The sequence below is a fragment of the Gavia stellata genome, chromosome 8, assembly GCF_030936135.1.
Source record: "Gavia stellata isolate bGavSte3 chromosome 8, bGavSte3.hap2, whole genome shotgun sequence".
Classification (NCBI taxonomy): Eukaryota; Metazoa; Chordata; class Aves; order Gaviiformes; family Gaviidae; genus Gavia; species Gavia stellata.
This window is the reverse complement of record NC_082601.1, coordinates 3,389,924-3,400,906: the sequence shown is the minus strand read 5'-3', so window position 1 is coordinate 3,400,906 and position 10,983 is coordinate 3,389,924.

The window sequence follows — 10,983 nt, the reverse complement described above, 5'->3', positions numbered from 1 at the left end:
CTTTATTACCCTTTGTGTGCGTCTCCGCCTGCGCCGCTCCGGGGCCGGCCGGGCGCCGGGGGGCCGCTGAGGTGAGTGCGGGGCGGCGGCGGGGCGGGGGGAGCGGCGGCGGGGCCGCCCGCTTGTTTACCTCAGGGAGGGAGCGGGAGGGGGGGGCCCGGCGCTCGGCCGCGCTGGGCCGCGGGCGGCGGGGAGGGGGCGCCGGGCGCCCGCCTGTCACTTTCTGCCCCCTCTCAGCGCCGGGGGCTCCCCCCGCACGGTCCTGCCGGAGCTTTGTTGTCGCCGGGGCGCGGGTGATGCTCCGGCCCCGGCCGCGCTCCTCTCCCCGCCGCCCCGGGGGCTGCTCCTTCAGCCCCCACCCCCCCACCCCGCCCCGGGCCGGGGCTGTGGGGGTAACGTCGGCGGGGGCGGCCCTCAGCTGAAGGCGCGGTGTTGTGAGGAAAGTTCGGGGAGGCTCCGGCGGGTGCTGAGCCCCGGCTCGTCCCGAAAGTGTTGTTTTCCTCGCCGCGGCAGGGAATTCGGTGGCTGAAATAACGCCGGGGTGCTGGGGAGCCCTCGGGATTTGCTCCCCCGGTCGGGCGCTCTGCGGCGGTTTCAGGCCGTTATTTGACTTATTAAACCCCTGCGGTCGCTAAGGCCCCGGTCGGTCATACAAAGAGCCGCTGGCGAGCTTAACTTCCAGGGGTAGTCCAAGAACTGGACTCCCGACGAACGTCAATGTTTGCAAGACCGGGATCGGCGTTGCGCGTTTGATAGCGGTACGTGGTTATCCTTGGTGGCTGGCTATATTTGGTCGATGGGTTGCTCGGATGTATGTACGTCGTGATCTGTTTTTCCATGGCCTTCTGCTGGGAAGGCCAACTGTCTCCATCCATGCTTACGATGTTGCTGGTTTGTTAGGTCAGGTACCGTCAGCAGGCTGATCGGACCATTGTTTCTACTGATTAAAAGGAAAGTTACGTGTCAAAATGTCTGAAACGGAGTAAAATGTAAGGGGGCAAACTAAATGCCTAACTCAAGGAAATATTGGAAGAAGCCTTCTAGAGATTCGCAAGGATCCAGAAGTAAGAGTTTGGGCAGTAATGCCAAGTTGAAATAAGAGTCCTCTACATAAGTAGGATGTTTATATTGAAAATGCTGTTGTCTGCTCATTTCTGGAGCTTAATTATGTCCTCTGTAATTTTAAAAAGACGGTTTGAGTGCTCAGTTTATTAAGTGCTGTGGAGCATGCTGAACCATGAAGTAGGCCATGAGTACGTGTTTCAATGGGGCATCACGGTTAAATGGTGGTCAGCAGAGAGCGTGTGTCATTTCTGCCTCACGCGGGAAGGATACCCACAAGAAAGAGGTCTCCTGAAATGCCTTGGTATCTCTCATTTCTGATTTTTACATACACGTCTCATGCGAAGCAGCAATTTTGTGATCAAACTGGAGTTTGAGAGAGCCGTAATTTGATGGGGTGGAAAGAATGAGAAAAATATACTTGGACCTATACTTAACAGTACGATGAAGAAGAATTGAAGGTAGCAGTCATAACTGTAGTTCTTTCTAATAGTTTGCCATTAGTTTTCTGTTAGCTTGTGAAAGCAAGATGACTTTGCTTTTAAATACGTGGAAAAATTCAATAGCTATAATCATCGTCAAAATCAGCAGATAGGCGTGTAAAACTCCATTCTTTAAATGTGTGACTCTCCTTTTAGTTTACTACAGGCAAGAGTTGGATAGCAAAAGGCTGACCGGGAATAAAGAACACCGTTTTTTTTTTTTTTTTTCATGACAATGCTTCCTTTCTCAACCTGAGATACCATTGATCTACTTTCATCTGTACGTAGAAACCTATAGCGGCTTCAGGATTATGCTCCCAATGTATGTAGAGCTGCAGATCTGCCTGCAACTTTCATGGCCTACAGCTGATGGGATGTATTATTTATTACGGGGATTTAACACTTTAATTTCTTTGTGTTTTAGTGTTACAAATAGGTATGAATTGATTTAATATGATTGCTCAGTAAAGTACCCTAACAGAATTCTAAAGCTGGGCAAAATAATTCAGGGGCTTCTCTTACTTTAAATCCTAGAGATAAAATTACTATAACAAAACCTTCATTTCCGTAGGCTGATTTGGGGGGATTGGGTAGGGAAGGTCTATCCAAAGGAGCCACTGGCAGGGCTGGGATTCTGAGTTGTGTCGAAGGCAATTCCTGCATTTCTGCAGCGCCTAGCACGAAGGGGTCTAAGGCTAATTTGGGGCTTCTGGCTGCTGTCACAACAACCTTCTAAGAACTGAAAGAACTGAATCTCTCAACCTGTGTTAAGGAAGACTGTGCGGTATCAACAGCTATAACGAAAGGGCAATACAGTTTTGTTTTGTTTGGGTTTTTTCAAGCTCTTTATGCTGCTATTATGAATCGGTATTTACAATTGCTAATTGCTTTTAAGAAAACTTTGTGCATATTTTTCAGTTACTTATCTTTTGAGCTAAAATTAATAATTATTTTCATGTATTCCAAGTTACTGGCTTCCCAGACTCTAGGTCAGAGAGATTGTTTTGAATGAGCAAGGAACTTACCATGGCAAAATGTAGGCTGTGCTAGACGTAAAGATGCTGTTCAGGCCAGGCTTATGTTTGCCTTTAGCAGTCTTCCCTTGGAGCTTGCTGTCTTACCTTTCTTTGTAGATGAATGTGTTAGTTTCTATTTAGACTAGGTAAGCGACTGTTTGAAGAGAATCTTTATGATGCAATACTTTCAATAATTTAACTTTTCTTCACTTGCAGTCCTTTGACTGTGGAGGGATCAGTCTTTCTCCTTGTTAAAAAGCACTGAGGATCTTGGCATAAGTAACAGTCTACTCAAAAATGGAATGCCTTGGGTTTCAGCTGGGTTATTTAATTCAGTTTATCCATAGGTTATCTTTTTTCCCTACTGTTATTTGTGGCAATTCCTTGCATCTGGAAGATCAGTAACTTGAATGCGGTCCATAACTACAAAATTAGTTTCTGAATCAGCAGCGAGTGCTTATCGTGGATGTTCCTTCTGGAAAGCAGTAGACCAGGTGGGTGGCCCCTCGTGCCCATCTGGAGCCCCACTGATGTCAGCGTGTCTTTCAGTGGGTTTAAGAGACCACATGCACAAAGCAGCTTGCAAGAGAAGAATCTCATTTATTAATGGCTTGGGACACAAATTTTGAAAGTGACTGAGCTTCCTTTTCAAAAATACTGCTAAAACTTCTGAGAAGTGGGGAATCCTGTCTTTTCTTTTAGGCTTGTTCGGTTGTTTGTGGGCTTGGTTTTGTTTGCTTGTTTTTTAAGGACCCTGTATTGGTTTCTGTTTTAACCCAGTAGAAGTGAGCATCAAAGTTACCATTGATTTCAACAATAAAAAGATACAGGACACATTTTTGAATGCTCTTATGTCATTAAGGACCTGCTTATTCTTTTTAAAGAGTTATTTGAATGTTTGAAACCACAGGCTTTCACTGGCTTTTCTTTGTAATTATTTTTGGAGCTATTAGATGGAATAATACTGTTGAATCTGTTTCAAATAGGCCTGCACAGGAACCAAGGCCTGTATTAGGAATAAAATTTTGGAAGAGCATTGGAGACAGATAAAAACTAAAGCATCCTGAAAGCTGTGTAGCTAGAGTTGAACCAAGTGGGATGCTAATAAAAAGCAGCAGTTAAGAAATTAAGAAGTGCTGACTCCTTTCCTCTTTTCAAATTCCAAGTTCTTTATTATAGCAATACCTTTTTTTTTTTGATTAATCGTCTAGAAAGGAGTTCAGACTTTGCACTATTTTTAAATCTAAGTGGTCAAAACCACTTAGACTACAAAGTTATAAAGTGTATGAGCTCATATGCATATGAGTTTAGCTACGTACACAAATGCACGTGTGTGTATATACAAACAGGAGTATATAAAAGAGGTGTAAAAAATAGACACTTTAAAATGGTAATTAAAGCGACTGTGTGGCTCCAAAGATCGGTATTTCGAGCCTTTTGCCTCTAAGTTGTTGTCTCGATCTGGCACATGGCAGCAGGAATCAGTCGTTACCGTGAGATGGCTATTCATAGGCCTTTGTGAAATGAGTTGATCATCTCAGTTGATCTGCAGCTTGACAGGTGTTCCCATCAGAAAAATCTCCATTGCCTCCTGTCCTTCCCATGGGAATGACTAAGGAACAAACCCTGGAGAGTGGTTCTGAGTGTTGGTTCATGGGGTTGGAGACGAGGAACATTGTAGAGGGCAATACAAAGAGATGGGGATGCACAAGATACATTTGTCACTTTATTGTTTGTTGGGGCTTTTTTGGTTTTGTTTAAATCTTCTGTTTCAGGAGCTTTAAATTTACTTAAAAAATGAAATGGTAGAATGTCTGGAAATTCTTTTTGAGGTTTCTAATAACTTTATCAAAGAAAGAATTTATTACTCTGGTTAAATTCTTCAATGTGCTGTTTTCTTCTTTTTTTTTTTTTTTTTTTTTAATTTCGTCTCCAGGAAATATTTTAAAATAAAGTAAGCAAACAGCATTTTAAAAATTCTTGTCACAATATCTGGTAGCTAAGACCTATAGAAGCAATATGTTGATTACATTATGCCTACATGAGGTAAAACTGAAGCCCAGGATTAAAAAAATATATGTATTCTCATAATTTTTGGTTAGTCTACATTTTCAGTGACATTACATCCAAAATTTTTTTGTGACTTACTGAAGGAGTAGTAATCTGAAATGTAAATAGCATCTTAAATATTAGGGCCCTTGGTTTGCAGCATCAGTAGCGTGGCCTCGCTAAGAAAAATCCCCAAGTGAGGGAACCAGAACAGTTGTCAATTGTTTGCACAACAAATCCTGTTGGATCAAATGGTGATATTCTCAACATTTAGATAAAGAGAGGCTTGCAATAATGTTGCCTTGTACCCCGCTGCCAAAGGAAACAAATGCAGTCTAAGTTAGGAGAAAAGTAAAAGTCGGCTAAATAGGAGGTAGGCCTACATATCATGAATATAGATAGTCTAATTTTTCCATTCATACTGCCTGATGTTTCAAAAATATGTAAATTATCTTTCAATTTGCCTATTTTAGACTTTATTTTTAAGCTCTAGTAGGTCATTGCCAGCACATTATTTAGCATTATCTGTTGTGACAAACTAAAATCCTTATAAAAATGTATAAAACATTTGGGTTTGTCTCATTCCTTTGAGCTTTTACCTGTAGATCTCAAGTATATTTTTATACCCATATGTATACACATGCACGCATATTTATACACACCTGCACGTGCATATATATGATTAGCCCCACTAGAATGAGTACAAATTTCATGTGTTTTGGTAGGACTCAAGCTGTAGCATTGACAATAACAAACAGCTGGCACTGGCTTTATATTTTGACTGTGTTTGCACCTAATATATATTTTAAATAAATTTATTACTTTTAAGACTGATGCAATGAAGATTTACGCATCTGGGTAATTTTTTTATATAAGCATACTGTCGACTTGAGGTAAATTTTATTTATTTTGTATGTATGTAGAAGACAAGCACAAAAAAATGTTCTTGCTGGATCCTCTCATCCAACCCATAGAGGAGAGGAAGAATTTTTTAGTATCTGCTATTTTTGTAAGGAAACACTGCAAAAGTGGACAAATGACATCATTGATTAAAAAAACCAAAGTAGTCAGAAATCTGTAGCGAGCTGATTTTTTTTTTTTTTTTTTTTAGAACAGAACTTCCTTTTGTCTTTTATGGGCTTGGGGGCAGAAGGCGGGATACGTTATCCCCTCATAATCTTTGTGGGGAAGAAGCTCGGCTAAAGCAAATTATGAGATGGATCAGATTTAAGAAGTAGACATGTTGGTATAAATAGGTGATGCAACATCGTTTTGTTATGTTGGTCTTGAGCATGGCTACCTGAAATGGGAAATGATACTATGAGATCTGCTGGTATTTCAGAGTTCAGTAACTTTTCTTGATGCATTTTGAAGTCTTAAGAGAAAAAAAGCCTTTGGAAAATACCGTTCTGTTTTGCAACCATTTGTTTTAAAGTTTTCTGGCTTTTTTTTTTTCTCTTGAAGGATCAGACCATGTTTCTCAAGGATGGCCCCCTTTGAAAACTTAGTCATTTGCCTCAGAAGACTCCCATTCATACCGTCTTAGGAAAGGTTAGGCTTTTTTAAGATACTTTTTCAAAATGCTTTTCCTCCTTTAACATTCTGTTACACAGGAGTTCTTGCCGAAGGGATTCTTGGCCGTTTTGGAAACTGTAATCTAGTTAAAAGGTTTGTTTATGCTTCCCATCTCTGTTCTGCTGATGGTATTAGAGTGCGGGCCAGAGCCAGGCAGCTAACTGTTTATAGCAGTCAAACTTCAATTAAAGCTGCAGCCTTCAGTTTACTAAATATCAATATGTTCATGGCAGCTGCAAATAATTGCAGAAAGGATGAAAGCAGAGTGGTGGCCTGTGATTTCTCTCTTTCTCAATAAATTCTTTTTCACTTGTTCTTTTCATATTTAGAATCCTGCATATGCTTTCAGATTCAGAAATGCTTTGCACTTTGAAAGAAGCTGTCTATGAAAGATAGAGATCTATATTTGGGACTGTATCTTTTCAAGGCAAAACATTCATTGATTCCTGTGGAAGTTTTGCCCTAAATAAGGGCTGTAGAGTATGTTTCTGTATTGGAGCAGGTATCAAAATTCTTCTACCACAGCCGTTGCATAGGCTGTTGTCCAAACTCAAAGTACCATTGACTTTTCTCTACTAAGATAATTTAAACGTTGAGGGCAGTCAAGTCGCATCTCTCAGGGTAGCAAGAATGTGCTATATTTAATGGACAATAACTCTACAATTTTTGTGTTTTAAAAAAAAAAATACAAACTAATAACATAGATTTCATTTAATACTTTAGGCTGACGTTTGGGTTTAAGGATTCTGTATTTTAAAATATGTGAATTGTTGGAGCCTTTTAAAACACGCGTGGTTTTTCTTGAAGTCTGCCTTGGTGTTATTAAGTAATAAAACACGTATGTGTCTGTAGGCCATCTGAACTGAAGAAGTAAACCATATCTGGCCTGTAGGCTATTGGTTCCTCACCTCTGTTTTAAAATTAGTAAAATCATTTGCAGCGTGATTCATTTCTAAAAATTACTTGTCCATCTGTGCAGAGCGTACTAGCTATAAAGTTGCAGTGCTCGCTCTGGTAGTGTTGATGTTTTTTCTGAAAGTTGCATTACTCTTGTAACATCTTTGTTGTATCGCACTTTGGCCAAGTTGTTATTCTTTGATAAATAGGTTGGTATTAGGCATGTAATTTTGTTTTATTATCATATTGCTGTGTAAGGTGGTTTTAATTTTTTTAAATATTGATAAAATATCTGTACTCTTGATGTTTTGTTATTAAAAATCTATATAAGAAATCTTTACACTAGGGAAAAAAATAAAGGGTCTATTCTGTTTTCACTGATGTCAGTGCTAAAATATTTACTAACTTCCTTGGGTGCTGGATCAAGCCCGAAACCTGAATGCTTCATGAGTTCTAACTTCACAAAGGTATTGGGGAATGAGCAGTTCTAACCATGTACTGATCCCAAAAGCTGGTCGTTAGGCAGCTTCTTAATCAGCTGGTATGTGGATTCCGAGTGGATCACCTTACATATTTAGCTTTCTTCCTGTGCTTGTGGTTTTTGCTGGTCTCTTTCCCATGCTCCTTTTCTGAAAAACTTCACAGTTATGAATCAGTCTTAATCATTTTTTGTAACTCAAGTCATTATCTGATGTAAGAGTTCTGCTAAGAATCTGCAGACACATGGTGAGGTAGAACTTAATGAGCATATCCCTGGAACTAAAAATGAAACAGCAAATTAAAAGATAACAGTTTTTAAGTCTTTTTTTCTGTAAAAGGAACTTATAAATACTTTATGCCAGTAAAGGTATTCCTGTGTGTAGCAACTACATTGTTTTTTTTAAGCAATAACTATCAGAGCAATAACTTGTTTTGTCAGAGAATGAATATATAAGCTTTGTAGAACCTGTGGTTTACAATTTTTTTCTTTTATTTGAAAACAGTTAATTGACTTTCTCCAAATATTGATCTGTGTTGAATACAAATAAGTTTAACTTTATTTGGGTTTTTTTTTTTTTGAAGTTGTGGGTTTGATTCAACCACCTGAGACATACTTATCCCATAGTGGAACTTTTGGGAGTATATTAATCCGATTTTTAATATTATTGCATTTAACAAAACAGTAAAAAAAGTGTTAATATTCAGCTTTTGCTAATCATTGCAAATAATTATAATACTTTGTGTGTTTATTTATAGTTTTTGTATGTCTAGAATGTTTCTGAGCTTCTGTTATAGAAAAAAATTAAATACTTTTTAGCTTCTGTTTTGGTAGATAGTAGTGAAAATTCATATGTAATATATGAAAATGTTCATTATAATGGTGGTGAATGTAAACTAATTCATCGCTGATGACTGGTGACCCTTAAATTGAAGATGTCTTAAAGCATCTCCAGTTCCTGTTGCCTTGAAAGAAAGCTCTTTGTAGAGACTTCTATTTAATGTCCTAATGTAGGGTCTGAAAAAAGTCAGCTAGCAAGTGTACTAGAGGTCTCCACAGACAAGTGATATTTTTGGATTTGGTTCCTCAAATGTTCATCAAAAACTTGCAATTAATTACTTCTTTAATCTCTGCATTAATCCTGTCCAGTGTAATCCGTAATTGTTCTGTCCTCAGTTTGCATAGACTCTCGTGTTTACTTTTGCTTTACTCACGCACTTTATTTTGCCCTAATAGAAATACCTAAGAACTTACTAACTGTTAGTTGGTCTAAGAAGTAACGTTTGGCATTCTTCTGTGTCTCAGTAGTGCAGTGAGTTTGGAATGCATAAATAAACTAGAAACTTCAGAGAACACATCACTAGGTAGAAATATTTGTATTTTTGTGCAAACAAAGGATGGTGAAGCCCGCTTCACTGGAGAGGTGAGCTCCCTGAAGCTGCAAGGTGCTGCCTGTGGATAAGTCTTCCTGCTATTCACTGTGGTATTTGACATTAGGTACACTTATTTTAAGGGAAGATGGTGTTCTGCTCTCCGTAAGAAAACGGAGGATTGTAACTGAAAGCTTCTGGAGAGGCCTTGTGGTGTGGGCATAGGAAGGAAGTGAATAGTGAGACGTTAGGAAGTAGCAGACTTTGGGGAGAGGGGTTGGTGGTCGGGAGCGAAGCAGCGTGGCGGGGGTGTGAACGGCAATGGGGAGAGAAGGGGGATGCGGCGGGGAGGGAAGCGGATGGAGGCAAAGCAAGCATTTGGAGAAGAGTTGAAGGCTGGGGGGGTTGCTGCGGAGGTAGTCAGGGCTGTAACAAAAATTGGGAGGCGTTTGGGGAACAGGGGCCATGTGGCTGTGCGTAAAAGTATTTGCCTCGGCAGAGGGAAGGAGATCCGGTAACAGGCAGTGATGGGAGCGGGAGATGGAAAAAAACCTAGTGGCCTTACCGAAGACATAAGTATGAAGCCCCACGGCTTATATTTTCACACACGGTATCAACTAGAAAGTGCTGCTTCATCACAGTCTTTACACACAACAGAGTCTCAGGATGGTTTGAAAAGGGGAATAAATAGGCATCTGACTACTATCAGGCATACTCATAATTTCATAATGTTGCCACTGTTGCTGCCTAAACTTGGAAGACCTTAAAGTTGTTACAGTCTAGAACATCAGGCATATTTGGACACCAAGCCCCATTGTTTTCAAATTCTAATTGGTATAAGTAGAAAAGAAGTGCTTAAATATCTTTGAGGACTTTGGCCTAGATGTTTAGGTTTCCATGAGTTAAGTCTCTGAGCAACTAAATACATGACTTGAGTTCAGTGTTTTCTTTTTCGTCCTACTTCAGTTCTGTCTTGTGGCTGTGAACTCCATGTCTTGGTTGGAGTAAAGCATCAGAGAATTCTGCCATTCCCGTAGCATAAACAGCTCTCTTTGTCAAAGACCTACATGTTTAAGTTTTCATTAGGAAAAGCATCCCATCATTGTATTCTGAAAAGGGTGACTGAAATGCTCAGCATGCCTTCTCTGGCTCGCTATTATTTTGTTTACTTTGACTATATTCTTTCTTACTCATCTCTTGAGTAAACAATTCTAATCCACTGCTGTACATGCAAGTCATTTTTGTTATTTATTTCTGAACCTTCCTATTTTTTTATGCATCCTTTTGACAGCGGATGACCAGAAGTAAACACAGTATTCCTAGTGAGGGGAAACCACTGATTTATATGGATTATTCTAATCCAACATCATGCAAGCAAAATCAAAAAATAGTTTGACTACCTAATGATTCAGAAATGCAGAAGTGTTGCCAAAAATTTTAGCATTTGTTAGTTTTACACATGAGCAAATGCATTCTGGTAGAGAATTTAACTTTTTTTTTTTTTTCCACTCTTATCTTTAGAGTTTTAAGGCTTCTGTTTTTGTGGAATAAATTCATAGCCTGTGTTTTTACAATTAATAAAAATATGAAAATTATTTTTAATTATTGCTTGCATCTTCCTTTTTGGATTAATATTTCTAGACTTACATATACAGGGACAAACATTCTTCGGTTGAATACAGCCAGAAAAGTTTTTTTTGAACAGGAGCTTTAATATGATTTAGCATTTTCTAGTTCGAGATAGTGGTCTGAAGTATGGCTTGTGCCATAGGAAATAAATTCAGTATACCTTAGTGAGGAAAGGAGTATCTCTGGAATAACATCAGTTTCTGTGTATTTTGAGTGCTTAAGTATTTCAACAGAAATGGGAACAAAATTTTTTGAGGAACCTGAGCAGAGGTAGGAACCAGATGTGTTGATTTTGTAGGCATTAAACAGTCTGCATTACAAGAATTATTCACTGGTCCCTTTGAATTCAATGACTGACTAAATTATTTTATGTGCCTCTTCTGGACAGCGTTTTTCTGTGTATTTGTCAATCATAACTGGAGCCC